Source organism: Felis catus, chromosome B3 (genome assembly GCF_018350175.1).
Source record: "Felis catus isolate Fca126 chromosome B3, F.catus_Fca126_mat1.0, whole genome shotgun sequence".
Taxonomy (NCBI): domain Eukaryota; kingdom Metazoa; phylum Chordata; class Mammalia; order Carnivora; family Felidae; genus Felis; species Felis catus.
Genome location: NC_058373.1, coordinates 32,029,297 through 32,044,617, shown reverse-complemented (window position 1 = coordinate 32,044,617; position 15,321 = coordinate 32,029,297).

The window sequence follows — 15,321 nt, the reverse complement described above, 5'->3', positions numbered from 1 at the left end:
TCTGGGATGGGCATGGCCGGAAAGCAGGAAGGACAGAAAGCAGACGCCATGCAAGTGGCAGGGGACCTGCCTGTGGCCCTAACTCTCCCTTCCGGTAGGCCCCCATCTCCCCATCTGTGCCCTAAGGGGCTGGGCTCCTAGGGCTCCAGTACTGATCCTCATCTGCCAGCGAACTGGGCAGGAGAAGAGAAGAGAGGGGAGGGTGGGGAAGGGGAGGGAGAGGAGGAGAGGAGAGGTGACCCATGCAAAGCCCAGGCTGTGTGGGGACAGGCCTGGGGACTGCTGCTGGGCTCAGAGCAGGGCAGCCAAGGGAGAGACTGCAGCCTGGGGAGGGCCCGGGGCATCACTGGCCATGGGGGACGCCACAGACAGAGGCCTGAAGCGGGGGCATCAGATGCCAAACCAGGTTGCATCTGGAACCTTCAGAAAGGCTGGCAGTCCGTAGGCCCTGGGCAGGGGGAGGTGTGGCTGGGTGGACCCTGGCCAGGGACGGGGCCTCCGATGAAATCCCGCTAATGGAGCTGCTCAGGCCCAGATCCCTCTGCTCACTAGTCGCAGCCTCCATCCTCTCTCCATTCCCTCCCCAGAGGAACATAGTTCCACACCTGTTCCTTACCCAGGACAGCAGCACCTTCTTCGTTAGGGCAGGGCCTGGGAGAAAACATTACCGGTCCTGGCTCCCCCGGCTCCACAAAAGTCCCACCTTTTTTGAGAAGCTACTTGGGCCTGTCTCATGGAAGCATCTGGTAACCACAGTGTGAACGGCAGAGCTGGTTCTGACGTTTAGGCGAGGAGCTTTTCCTCTGTAGAACGGACTCAAGAGAGAGCACTTTCATAGACTGCTCAGCAAGGGGCGGGGGAGGGGCGCCGTGAGGCTCTTTACAGATTTCGCGAAAACAAGGCCTCTGAAGTTTGACCCTGAAGAGATGGGGCCCGGGGCCCAGCCCCTACCCCTCTGCATCGAGGTCTCTCAGCCCGATCCGCAGCACCCACAGTGGCCCCAGGCCACATCTTACGCCTGGTGCCACCCCTCAGGCCAGCCTCCTGAGAGAGGTTCCTGTGGGGCCCTGCGGATTCCAGACTGAGTGAGGTTGATAGCACCTACCCCTCCAGCCTGGGGTGGGGGGCCCTACTTCCCAGCTCCCACCAGGTATCTCTTCCCCTTCGTGCCCACAAGAGGCCAAAGCCCCCTGGCTGCCCAACCACAGCTTCCGAGCCCTGTGGCCACTGATAGGGCCAGGCCCTCCCCAGCTGCTCCTCCCTATGGCTGCATCCGGGTACCTACAACAACCAAGGCACTTCTGGAAAGTGCCGCCCAGCATCCCCCAGACTGAATCATGCAGATGGTCCCCGTGGGCAAGGTTGGCACCAGCTGGCCAGGGAGAATGAGTGGTGCCGCCCGCACCCCAGGAAGCTCACTGGGGCCTGGGGGTATGGGTGAGGAGAGCAGCCAGAACCTGAGACCCAAGGGTGCACATGACACACGCCACCCTGGAAACTGTCGCAGAACTTTCTGAGAATGAAAAGGTCCTGAAAAGGCTTTAGCAGTGACACTCAAAATACTCAAGGCAAGGGAAGTAGGTATGGATTTGGGTTTCCATATTCCCTGGCTGTGTGAAATCACTTCTATTTTTTTAATTCTTCAAAATGAAATTTAGTTTTGAGCCGCTGGCTACTAGGTGGGAAATCCGATGTCCTGAGTCGGTTTACTTTAGGGGTTTCAAAAGGCCCAGAACAACAGGGAGGGGCCCTGAGGTCTTCAGTGGGCGGCAGGCAGCACCCGCTGGCCCACTGACAACTCCCCAGGGAGGGCATCCCTGCTTCCTGCAAGGCTGGGCACAAGGACCCCACACAGCCATGTCCCTTGAGGTCCACCACACCCCCCAGGGCACTGCCCAGGCAGGACACTGTCCTTGCTACTAACAGAGGGACAGCTCATCTTTCGGTCGTGGGGGAGGGGGTGGGGGACGGGAGGTCTCCCATCCCCCCTCCTCTGCCGGCTTCCACCATGTCCTCCCTAATCCCTCCCTCTTTTCCTCTTCCTCTTTGGGGCAACCTTCCCTCACCCCCATGGTGTGTGCCTGGGTTCACGAAGCCACTTCGATCACGAAGCCAAGGGCTTGGGGAAGCACAAGCACCTTCTGGGGGTGGGGCAGGGGAGGAGAAAAAGCCAGGGCAGGAGGACATCAGTAATGACAATAAGGGGTGGGGGGGCGCCTGAGTGGCTCAGTCGGTTAAGTGTCCCACCTTGACTCAGGTCATGGTCTCTCCGTCTGTGAGTTGGAGCCCCGCATAGGGCTCTGCGCTGACAGCTCCGAGCCTGGAGCCTGCTTTGCATTCTGTGTCCCCCAATCTCTCTGCCCTTCCCCCTTTTGCACTCTGTCTCTCTAAGATAAACATTAAACAAATAAATTAACAAAAAAAATTTAAATGATAATGATGGCTAACGTCTTGAACACAGCCATGTGCCAGGCTCTGCTCTAAATGCTATACAAATGTTAGTCTTTACTCCTCACAATGACCCTATAAAGGCAGCACTGTTACTATTCCCATTCTGCAGATGGGGAAGCTGAGGCATGGAGAGGCCATGTGACTTGCCCCACTATCCCCCAGCTAGTAAATAAGAGAGCCAGGATTCAAATGCAGGCACATTTCTGGAGATGGGGGCGTGGCTTCCACCAGATCCTCAAAGACATCTGGGACCAGACCCAAAGCCATATGCCTGTGCTTTGAAGCACAGCCAGACCACTGTTCAAACCTTCATCTCCTTCCTCTGCAACTCTCTGGAATCAGGACTCCTGGAAACAACAGTTCAAAAAGTGGCTGGGAGAAGGAAAGCAAAATTCCTCTTAGAAGTCGTATAAATCACACTTAGATCGCTCTTTATGGGAAGTGGCACCTGGGTGGCTCAGTCGGCTGAGCGTCCCACTTGGGCTCAGGTCATGACCTCATGGTCTGTGAGTTCAAACCCTGCATCAGGCTCACCACTCAGTGTGGAGCCCGCTTCAGATCCTCTGTCCCCCTCTCTCTGCCCCTCCCCCCACTCACGCTCTCTGTCTCTCTCTCTCAAAAATAAATAAAAAGCATTAAAAACAAATTTTTTTTAAAAGGAGGATGCCTGGGTGGCTCCGTTGGTTATAAGCATCCGACTTCGGCTCAAAGCCAAAGCAGCCTGGCGTTGGGCTCTGTGCTGACGGCTCAGAGCCTGGAACCTGCTTCAGATTCTGTGTCTCCCTCTCTCTCTGCCCCTTCCCTGCTCATGCTCTGTCTCTCTCTCTCTCTCTCAAAAATAAACATTAAAATAAATAAATAAATAAATAAATAAATAAATAGAATGCTTATAAGGTAGGGGCTAATTAAAATAGACAAGTCATGGGGCGCCTGGGTGGCGCAGTCGGTTAAGCGTCCGACTTCAGCCAGGTCATGATCTCACACTCTGTGAGTTCGAGCCCTGCGTCAGGCTCTGGGCTGATGGCTCAGAGCCTGGAGCCTGTTTCCGATTCTGTGTCTCCCTCTCTCTCTGCCCCTCCCCCGTTCATGCTCTGTCTCTCTCTGTCCTAAAAATAAATAAACGTTGAAAAAAAAATTTTTTTTAAATAGACAAGTCATTGGGGCGCCTGGGTGGCTCAGTCGGTTGAACGTCTGACTCTTGATTTTCATCTCAGGTCATAATCCCGGGGTCGTGGAATCGAGCCCTGCGTTGTGTTCTGCACTGAGCGTGGAGCCTGCTTGAGATTCTCTCTCTCTCCCTGTGTCCCTCTCCCTGGCTTATGTGCATTTTTTCTCTCTCTCTCTCTCTAAAAATAAAAACAAAATAAATTTAAGAAAATAAAATAGGCAAGCCATCAACTAGTCCAGTCAAGAAAAATAACAACACAAAATACGAGATTAGAAAGGGAATGTTAACACAGCCATGGCGATTATTTTTGAAATTTAAGAGAACAGTACATACAACTCCACGCTTATTAATTAGTGTTTCAACATTGAATAATAATATTCTAGGAATATATTTGCAAGTTGCCAAAATTGGCTCGGTGAGTGAAAGGCCAGTCACCGCAGAAGAAATTTTACAAGCTGTCGTCTCTAAAAAAGACACCACCGGTAAAGCGTTTTAGAATGAGTTATTTCAAACGAGGGGAGGAGGTCATTTCTAGGCTAGACTTTTCCAGAGCATATGGGGGAAACGACAGAGATTTTATGCCTCTGAATTGATTTTATGAAGCTAACATAATCCTGACACAGAAATCTGACAAAGATCACCGTGTCACCCTGCCCGCCCTCATGATGAATAACCACAGACCAGTTTTATTCTTGGCACTGGATACAAAAGTCCTGGAGCAGAACCCCGTATTATCGTGTTCTCTAATGCAGTCAGTGATGCCCACAGTTATCCAACACCGGGTGTTTGGCTTGCTTTCCCACACCCCTGCTCTGTGCTGGGGCTAAACTGGACCCTAATATCTGGGTCCAAACAAAAGGGACCCAACATTCCCTTACACTCTTAACTGCCCCTCGCAGGATGCAGAGACAGGATGCAAAGCCCGCAGAAATACAAAAAGGCTACATTTGAATTACTGCTACTTGCTAGAAACTTGTGGTCAGCTGGAATACCCTGTGAGGTTGATAATTTGTCATTTCTTTTCCTTTTCGAGAAGCTCTTAGGTCTTTGCTTGTTTGCTTTTAAATAGGTTACGTCCTCTGCCTTCTCCCTGCTGGGCTTGGTAACATCTGATTAAATAATCAAGTCTTGATGGAATCCCCTCTTTGAGGTATCAAGATACATACCCCCAAAAAACTTGGGGACAGTGCCTGCGGTGACTTGGGCAACCAAATCCTGGGCCCAAGGGATTTGATCCAGCTGGCAGTGCACCCACGCTGGACAAGAGGTGCGGGCCTTGGCCTCTGTCTGGGGTCCCAGCTGTCTGGGAGCTTCTTAGCCAGAAAACAAATTGTCACTGTACCTGGAGGCCACCAGAAGGTGCAGGACTCTGTTTACAGGCTATGTGACATCAAAGGCCACCTTGTTTCTGATTCACAGCAATTGTCTCTTTCACTTTTAAATTAATGCAGATATAGTAAGGAATAATTTACATACAGTGAAATTCACCCACTTTAGGTGTACTGTTTGATAAGTTTTGACAAGTATGTGCAGTTGTAAAACACACACACACACACACACACACACAATCAAGATATAAAATATTTCTATCACTTTGAAAGTTCTCTCATGCTTCCGTGTGGCCAATTTTCTACCCCCACCTCCAGCCCCTGGCAACCACTAATCCGTTTTCTGCCCCTATGTTTTTGCCTTTTCTAGAATCTTATATAAATGAAATTATATAGTGTATGGCCTTTTGTATGTCTTCTTTCACATAACATAATGCTTTTTTTTTAATGTTTATTTATTTTTGAGAGACAGAGACACAGTGCGAGCGAGGGAGGGACAGAGAGAGAAACACACACACACACAGAATCCAAAGCAGGCTCCAGGCTCCGAGCTGTCAGCACAGAGCCCCACGCGGGGCTCGAACTCACCAACCGTGAGATCATGACCTGAGCTGAAGTTTGATGCTCAACCGACTGAGCCACCCAGGTGCCCCAACATAATGCTTTTGAAATTCACCCATGTTGTCGCATGTATCAACAGCTTGGTCCTTTTTACTGCTGAGTGGTATTCCATCCCCTGGACCACAGTTTGTTTTTTCATTTACCAGAAGATGAATATTTGGGTCATTTCTAGTTTGGGGCCATTATGAAGAAAACTGCTGTTATCATTCACATATGGATCTTTGAATGGACACGCATCTTCAGTTTTCTTGGGTAAACATCTAGGAATGAGGTTACTGAGTCATATGATACATGCGTGTTTGACCGTACAAGAAACTGCCAAACTGCTTTCTGAAGTCACTGTTGCTCTACAAAGTGGCTATTGCCAGAACTTTGTATTGTCTTTTTTTTCTTTAAGCCATTCTAATAGGTATGTAGTTGTATTGGGTATTTCATTATGTTTTTAATTTTCCATACCCTAATGGCTAATAATGGTAAGCATCTGTTCATGTACATATTTTCCATCATATCTCATCTTTGATGAAGTCTCTCTTCAAATCCTTTGCCCATTTTTAAATGGCTTGTCTTATTATTGAGTTGGAAGACTTCTTTATCTATTCTGGATACAAGTTCTTTATCAGTTATGTGTTTTGCGAATATTTTCTCCCAATCTGGAGTTTGTATTTTCATTTTCTTCCTAGTACCTTTTGAAAAGCAGAAGTTTTTAATTTTAGTGAAAGCCAACACAATCTTTTTTTTATAAATGGATTGTACTGTTTGTTCTATCTAAGAAATCTCTATCTAAACTAGGTCACCCCAACATATTCTTCTACATTTTCTAATATAAACACGTAATGCTATCATTTCCTTCTAAGCAGTGCTTTAAACTCTGTCCCACAAATTTTGCCAGGTTGTGTGTTTTCATTTTTAATTTAATGAAAATATTTCCAATTACTTTCATGGTTTCTTCTTTGAATTATGAATTATTTAAAAATATATCGTTTAACTTCCAGATATCTGGGTATTTTCCTGGTATCTTTCAGTTATTGATTTATAGTTTTATTATGATGAGAGAACATACTTGTATGATTTTCATTATTTTTAATTTGTTGAGATTCGTTTTATGGCTCAGAATATGATCAATGCTGGTCCAGTTCCACGTGCTTCGAAAAGAATGTGTATTCCACTGTTGTTGGGTGGAGTGTCCTATAAATGTCAGTCGGGTTTAGTTGGTTAACAGTGTTATTTGAGTTATTCACATCCAGACTGATTTTCTGTCTACTCACTCGTTCTTTGAAGTATTCAGAGAGAAGTGGATCTGTCCATTTCTGCTTTCAGTTCTTTCCGTTGTAATTATATGTATCCTGGGGGTCTGTTCTCCACCCTGAGGTTGGTTTTCCTCTTGATGAACTTGACCCATTTATCGTTATGTGTTTTATTCCTGGAATTATTCTCTGTTCTGGGGTCTGCTTTGTCTTAGTATAGGCACTTGATCTTTCTTTGGATTGGTGTTTGCATGGCATGTCTGCTTTTCATTCTTTTGCTTTTACCCTAATATCTAGGTCTGTATATTTAGAGCGGGTTTCTTGGAGGCACAGCCTAGGGTTCGCGAGGGATCCCCTCCACCCCACCCCCCGCTGTTGGTGTTCCACCTTCAGCCTTCAGAGGTCCCTGCCTGCCTCCAACGGCTGAGTCGTCCCTCCGCGTGCTCTTGCTCACCCCCCCCCCCAAGTGATAGATTGCTGTTAGTTTCTCCGCTCTCCCGGCCAGCCTCACAGAACCTGTGCACCTGGGACTCAGGGTTGGTCCTGGCAGTGTTTCTGACCCTCACCTCGTGTCTCTCGGTGGGACCTAGAAGAGAGGTTCCTGCACCTCCCAAAAGGCAAGAGGCGGCGTGGACTTTTATCCTCCCCAGAAACAGAGGATCTTAGTTTCTGCCTCTCCTCCAGCAGCCCTGGATCAGAGTCCGCTGCGCCCCCAACCAGCCCCACCGGAAGTGGTTTATTAGAGACAACCTCCTTGAGAAACAGGAGACTTCGCAGGGACTGCCCTCCAGCCAATCACCTCCTGCACGTGCGGGGGGGGGGGGGGGGCGGTGTCTCTCCCCTCTCCTGCTCCTCCCACTCGGCCTTCCATCAGCTTCCTGGGAAAGGCGGGGCGCTCCCCCGCCCCCAACCTGAGCTCCCGAGGCCAACTGTCCTGTCGTTCCTAAGAGGCAATTTTCACTCTTTGGAGTTCAGTTCTCTTGGTCGCTCACAACGACCTCAGCTCTCTGGTGGGTTTTTAAACTTTCAGTTTGCAGATTATCTGGCTCTGTCTTGTTAGAAGTGACGTTCTCTTGTGGCTTTCTGCATCCCGAGAGAAAGCCGAACTCCTCTCTTTCGCTTTTAATACATGCAGAGAGTCAAAGGGGTTTCCATGCCCTGAGTGTCCTCTGAGTGACTCCCCGGTGCCCATGGCCTCCAGTATCTCACTTCTCATTTCCCCACAGTGTGCGTTGTGTTTGCTGTCTCTGGCCTAACTGCCATTTAGTTGACATGAGCCCTCCCAGCACTGCGCTAAGTTTCTTTCAAACCTTCCCTGACTCCTGTCTTTTCTCTCCCACCCACATCTAACCCATCAGGTTGATCCTGTGGCTCCAGTTCCTTTCAAAACTAAAAATGCACTTACGACGGCCTGGCAATTGCATTTATCCTAGAGGCACGAAGACTTATTTTCACGGAGGAACTTGTCCACAAATGTTCCCAAGCAGCTTCATTTGCAATAGTGCAAACCTGGAAACTACCCAAATGTCCAAGCCTGGAAACTACCCAGGTGAATTGTTAAACATACCCTGGTACATCCCTGCCGTGGAACACTAGTTGGCAACAAAGGGGAATGAGCTAGTGTTACATGCAGCAATATGGATGAATCTCCGGGGAATTACATGGCATGAAAAAGCTGGTCTCAAAAGAATACATCCTGCATGATCCCACATATGTAACAATTGTGGGTAACATAATTACAGGGCTGAATATTGGTGGCTGCTGGAGGTCAGGAATGGGAAGGGAGGGATGTGGCTAAAAACGGGTGACACAAGGGACCTCATGGCAATGGTACAGTTGGACATCTTGATTGTTGTGGTGGTTACTCCAGGCTCACATTGTGACAAAAATTAAATAGAGCTACATGCAAACGCACACAAGCGAGTCCACGTAGAACCAGTGAAATCTGAGTAAATTACACTATGCCAATGTCAATCTGTTGTTTTTGCTACTGTGCTGGGGTTATGGGAGATGGAGAGGGGGGTGGGGGGACAGGTACATAGGACTTCTTTGTGCATTCCTTTGCAACCTCCTGTGAATCTATAATTACTTCAAAATAAAAAAAATACATATAGGGGCACCTGGGTGCCTCAGTGGGTTGAGCGTCCCAGTTCGGCTCAGGTCATGATCTCACAGTTCGTGAGTTCGAGCCCCGCATCAGGCTCTGTGCTGACAGCTTGGAGCCTGGAACCTGCTTTGCATTCTGTCTGTCTGTCTGTCTCTCTCTCTCTCTCTGCTCCTCTCTCTCAAAAATAATTAATTAATTAATTATTAATTTAAAAAACATATAGCCAGAATCCACCCCCTTCCAGTCACTTGCCCTGTTACCAGGTGGGTCCAAACCACCATCATCTCTTGGCTGGATTATTGCAACTGCCTCTTCATGGGTCTTCCTGCTTTTACATACAGCCTGTTCTCAAAAAGAGCAGCTTTTAAAATGGAAGGCAATTTCTGTCATTTATGGAAATAAATGAAGACCAACCAAAGGAGAAACGCAAAGGCTATTTATGGGAAGCCGGCTTTGGGAGGGAGTCAGCCACCGTCACTTATGTTCTGGCAGAGATTCAAAGGCAGGCAGGGGAGTGGGAAGGCTTGATGGTGGAAAATGGGGAAGCCTCAGGTGTGCCCCCAGTGAAGGCCGTTGGCATAGGCAAGCTACAGGTGGGCTGGCCAGAAGTCAGACATCCTGTGTGATTGGTTAGGAGTGCATGCTTGGCTTTTTCTGGTTGACTCTAAGTTGGAAGGAAGGACAAAAAGTAGGGGACCTGTCAGCTATGCATCAAGTTCTGACCATTTGGGGCCAGTTGTTACAGAAGCTATTGTTTGGCTTCCTGGATTGTCACCAGAGATAACGGTCTGGCGTCTCAAAAACCCGACTCACAGCAGGCTGGCTTCCTGGCCTGGTTATCATAGAAAAGGGGGGGGTGGTTTCTGCAGGTTGCAGGTCAGAGTTCTGTTTTTATATGTAGCCTGGCCGTTGTCAGTTTGTAGATTCGGTCTCTCACATTCCTCTGCTAGAATTCTCCGGTGAGCCCCCATTGCACAGAGTCCTCACGATGGCCTACAAGGCCCTACGTGACCTGGCCCCATTTTCCCCTCTAGCCTCATCCCCTCCTACTTTCCCCCAGTCTCCACGCCAGCCACACCTGACTGCCTTGCTGTTCTAGAATATCCCAGGCCCTCTCCCAAGGCATGTATGGCCCTTCTCACATGCTTGGAGACCTGCATAAAAGTTGAAAGCCCTAGAAAAGCCCCAGCTCCCAAATGCAAAACATACAATAGCCCAAATTAATAAATGTTTAATGAAACGTCTACAAAATGTCATCAGTTGTTAATTTATGTCATTAATTCTGTCAACTTCTTTAATTATTAAATGTAGTGTTCATAAGTATTTCATTACGTTTCGAAATAATTTGTAGATTAGATTTTTTAAAACTCTTCAAGCACTTCAAGAATGCAAGTGAATGCCCAAAGAGTGCAGAGAATTCGCAGATAATTATAGTGTAAATGAATTACTCTTAGCCAAATAATTTCCAAGGCAGAGTTACAAAAATCACTTCGTATTATTTTAATTTTTTTTTTAACATTTATTACTGAGAGAGGAAGAGAGACAGAGCATGAGCATGGTGGGGGGCGGGCAGAGAGAGGAGGAGACACAGAATCTGGAACAGGCTCCAGGCTCTGAGCTGTTAGCACAGAGCCCGATGCGGGGCTCAAACCCACAAACCTCGAGATCATGACCTGAGCTGAAGTCAGACGCTTAACTGACTGAGCCACCCAGGCACCCCTCAATTTGTATTATTTTAGAGTAAATGTGTTATATTTAATGTGGCAATTCTGTGCGTTTTAATAATTGATTTGGGAAGGAACTTTGAAAAGTGATAGTACTTCATCCTAGGAAGTTCTTAAAATGTTTAAGTTCTTAAAATTGTTCTTTGATACAATTAGCCCCACTTTACAGATTTAACTCTATGATCTGCAGTTTCCTGGTCACACTAGTCAACCTCCCCAATTTCTCCTGGCCAAGTCCTCCCCGCTTCCTACTCCAACACCACTCCTCCCACTCCCTACCCACTCTCTCCAACAAACCGACCCTGGCCTTTGGTACACATGATGTGTGTGTGTGTGTGTGCGTGTGTGTGTGTGTGTGTGGTCAGGCGAGGTGTACATTTCCCAGGCTCTGGTCCCTTCTTCATTTGCTTTCCACTCAGGTTGCGTCACTGCCCCCTAAGATCCCTTTCCCCTTGAAAGCAGCTTCTGGATTAAAGAAAGCAGCAATCTCCCAAATCGCCACCAGGTGGTGCCACAAGCTCACGCTTGGGCTTCTGTGAGCTCCCTTCAGAGAGAAGAGACAAGAGAGGCCCCTGGGTGTCGTCCCCAGTCCCCAGGCTTCTTCTCTGGGGTGACTGTGGCCCCTCCAGGGTGATCTGCATGGCTTTGTTTTCACCACTGTGGCGGGGCACAGCAGTTTGACTCCTGCTCCCTCTCTGTCCTGGTCTCCCAACTTTGTTGTCTCTCCTTGTTCTTGTCTCCCTCTCCCTGTCTGTGCCTGTCTGTACCTCTCAGTCTCTCTCTCTCTCTCTCTCTCTCTCTCTCTCTCTCTCTCTCTCTGCCATCCATATCTAATATCTGCCTCAACATATCTAATACTACTCCACCTCATTCAACAAGTTAGTTTATTAAAAGTTTATTTTTGGGGGGCGCCTGGGTGGCGCAGTCGGTTAAGCGTCCGACTTCAGCCAGGTCACGATCTCGCGGTCCGTGAGTTCGAGCCCCGCGTCAGGCCCTGGGCTGATGGCTCGGAGCCTGGAGCCTGTTTCCGATTCTGTGTCACCCTCTCTCTGCCCCTCCCCCATTCATACTCTGTCTCTCTCTGTCCCCCCAAAAATAAATAAACGTTGAAAAAAAAATTTAAAAATTTAAAAAAAAGTTTATTTTTGGGGCACCTGGGTGGCTCAGTCAGTTAAGTGTCCGACTTCAGCTCAGGTCACCATCTCGCGCTCCGTGAGTTTGAGCCCCGCGTCGGGCTCTGGGCTGATGGCTCAGAGCCTGGAGCCTGCTTCTGATTCTGTGTCACCCTCTCTCTCTGCCCCTCCCCCATTCATGCTCTGTCTCTCTCTGTCTCAAAAATAAATAAACGTTAAAAAAAAAGTTTATTTTTATTTATTTTGAGAGCGATAGAGAGCAAGTAGGATAGGGACAGAAAGAGAGAGTTACAGAATCCCAAGCAGGCTCTGTGCTATCAGCGCAGAGCCTGATGCAGGGCTCAAACTCATGTCCTTGTGAGATAGATCATGACCTGAGCCGAAATCAAGAGTCGGACACTTAACCGACTGAGCTTCCCAGGTGCCCCAACAAGTGAGTTTTAAAAACCAGTGCGGCAGACATTGTCCCAGGCTCTGGAAAGTCAGTGAAGACAAGTCAGAGTCTCAGTCTAGGGGAATAGCTCCCGGTGAAGGAGGACTGTGGTAGATGACCCCCTTTTATCCTCTGCTTTCTCCCTCCCCCCCTCCCCTCCCTTCCAAGAACTACTTACCGGAATGAGCCAGAAGTATTCTCCTCCCAGCTTTCATCCCTCCCATACACAAGTCTCCCCAAGGCCCACCTCTTCATCATTCTCATTGCAAGGTTTTGGGGGGACCCACCAGAGCCTTGATATTTCAGCGACTGAGATCTTACCACCAGCCACTCCTACCCACGTGTTAGACCCAGGCTGCACGTGGGGCCAACTAGAGATTCTTTTTCACCTTCACCCAGATATTTACCCCATCCTCACTTTCTCCTTCTTTCTTCAGGGTAAGGGGTCACCCCGTTTGTCCACTGCTAATCCCCTCATCGGGCTCAGGTCTCATTCCTTCTCTTCCTCTAGGACCTCCCCGCCCCTCCCTCTTTCTCTCTTCTTACTGGATCTTTCCTCTCAGTGTAATAATCTCTCACTCCCATCTTCAAAGTACTCACCTCCATGCCAGCCAATGCAATTAGACAACAGAAAGCATCTCAAAGCCTTGAAAGGAGGAGATAAAGTTAACACTTGTAGGTGACTGGGTGCTGAAGATGAAGTGATCTAAGTAGAAATACAGTGAAGTCAATGAGGCACCAAATTCCTACAGAGTAAATTGCATCCTGATCAGATATTAAAATGGAAGGAAAGACCTTGTTTATAGTAGTATCATAAAAGATAAAGTACTTTGGGATAGACTTAAGAAATGCTCCAGACCAATATGAAGAACATTGTAAAATTCCTGAAGAACACAGAAGAAGACCTAAAAACATGCTGCGGTCATGGGGCAGTAGACTCAGTAGCACAAAGATTGTGATTTTTGACGTGTTTCTTCACACATTTAATGCAATTCCAATAAAGATATCAACAAAAGAAGACATGTGCCCAGTAAGCGTATAAAAAGAGGCTCGGCATCACCAGTCACACCCACTAGAATGGCTAACATTAAAAAGATGGACAATACCAAGTGTTGGCATGATCACTCTGGAGTTGGTTTGGCAGTTTCTTGACCCAGAAATTCTACTCCTCAGTGTTTACCCAAGTGAAACATATGTCCATACAGAGGCTTGTATATAGATGTTCAAAGGAGCTTTGTTTGATCATCAAAAATGGAAAACTACAAATAAGTAAATTGTGCAGTTATCCACACAGTGGAAGGAGCATACAGGAAAAAGGTGCCACCCACAGACAGACATAATACAAATGACTCTCAGCAACACTACAGGGAGAGAAAGAAGCTAGACACAAGAGGGGAACGTGCTGTGTGATTCCATTTTGTATGAAGTTCTAGAAAAGTGGAATTTACTATTATTTTCTTTTAATGTTTATTATTTTTGAGAGAGAGAGAGAGAGAGAGGCAGAGTGCAAGCAGGGGAGGGGCAGAGAGAGAGGGAGAGAGAATCCGAAACAGGCTCCAGGCTCTAGGCTCTGAGCTGTCAGCACAGAGCCCGATGCGGGGCTTGAACTCAGGAACCACGAGATCATGACCTGAGCCAAAGTCAGATGCTCAATGGACTGAGCCACCCAGGCTCCCCTAGAAAAGTGGAATTTAATCCATTGCAATAGAAAAGCAGATCAGTGGCGGCCTGGGAAAGGGATGGGGGAAAGGGGCATGGGGGAATTTGTGAGTTGATGGAAATGTCCTAGATCTGGATTGTGTTGGCTGATGGTTACACGGTGTTCACATTTGTCGAAACACATCAAGCGCTACATTTAAAATGGGCGCATTCCATTATATTATACTTTTTTTTTTTTTTAAGTAATTGCTGGAGGAAGACAACAAAAATCCTGTGTTTTTTCTGGGACTGAAAATCCAAGTTAAAGAGCAGTAAACAATTGAACAATAATAAAAACTCCACACTGAGATGCAATATTTCACCTAACCAGATTGTTAAAAAATCCAAAAATTTAATAACACACTGTGTTGGCATGACTATGAGGAAAAGCACACTCTTACTAATGATGAAAGTAAATTGGAACAACCCCTAGCAAGGGCATTTGGGTAACTTTTATTAAACTACAAATGCTTTGACCTAGGAATTTCCCTTCTGGAATTTTATCCTACAGATAAACTTAACCACACGCAAAATAGTGTATGTTAAAGATTATTATCACAACGTTGTTTGGAATAGAAAAACACACAAAATAATCTAAATGTCCATCAATGTAGACAGATTAAATAAATTATGATACATCCCGTATTATGGAATCATATGTAACTACAAAACCCAGTGGGAAAAGTCTGTGTGTGCTATTATGAAAAGATCCTTAAGGTGTAATGTTAAGTGAATAAAGCAACATTATATTTGATGTTGCCATTTGTATTTTAAAAAGCCAGAGGGGTGCCTGAGTGGCTCAGCCGGTTGAGTGTCTGACTCTTGATTTCAGCTCAGGTCATGATCACAGGGTTGTGGGATAGAGCCTTGCACTGGGTTCCACGCTCAGCGTGGAGCCTGCTTGAGAGTCTCTCTCTCTCTCTCTCTCTCTCTCTCTCTCTCTCTCTCTCTCTCTCTTGTCCCCCACTTGCATTCTCTCTCTGAAATAAATAAATAAATAAATAAATAAATAAATAAATAAATAAATAAATCTAGAGGCTATATATTTGGATTTTCTTGTATATGCATTAAAAAAAAAAAAACTTCTGGAAAAATAACCAAGAAACTAGCATCAGGGGATACCTGTTTGGAGGAAGGACATACATGGATGGATTCAGGAGTATGAAGGACAATTTTAATAGTGTACCTTTTTAATCCTTAAAAAAATTTGGGGGGTGCCTGGGTGGCTCAGACGGTTAAGCGTCTCTCAATTTCACCTCAGGTCATGATCCCTGAGTCGTTGGTTTGAATCCCGTGTCAGGCTCTGCGCTGAGCGTGGAGCCTGCTTAGGATCTTAAGATGTTCTCTCTCCCTCTGCCCCTCTGCCCTGCTCACGATCTCTCGCCTAAAAAAAAAAAAAAAAAAAAAAAAAAAA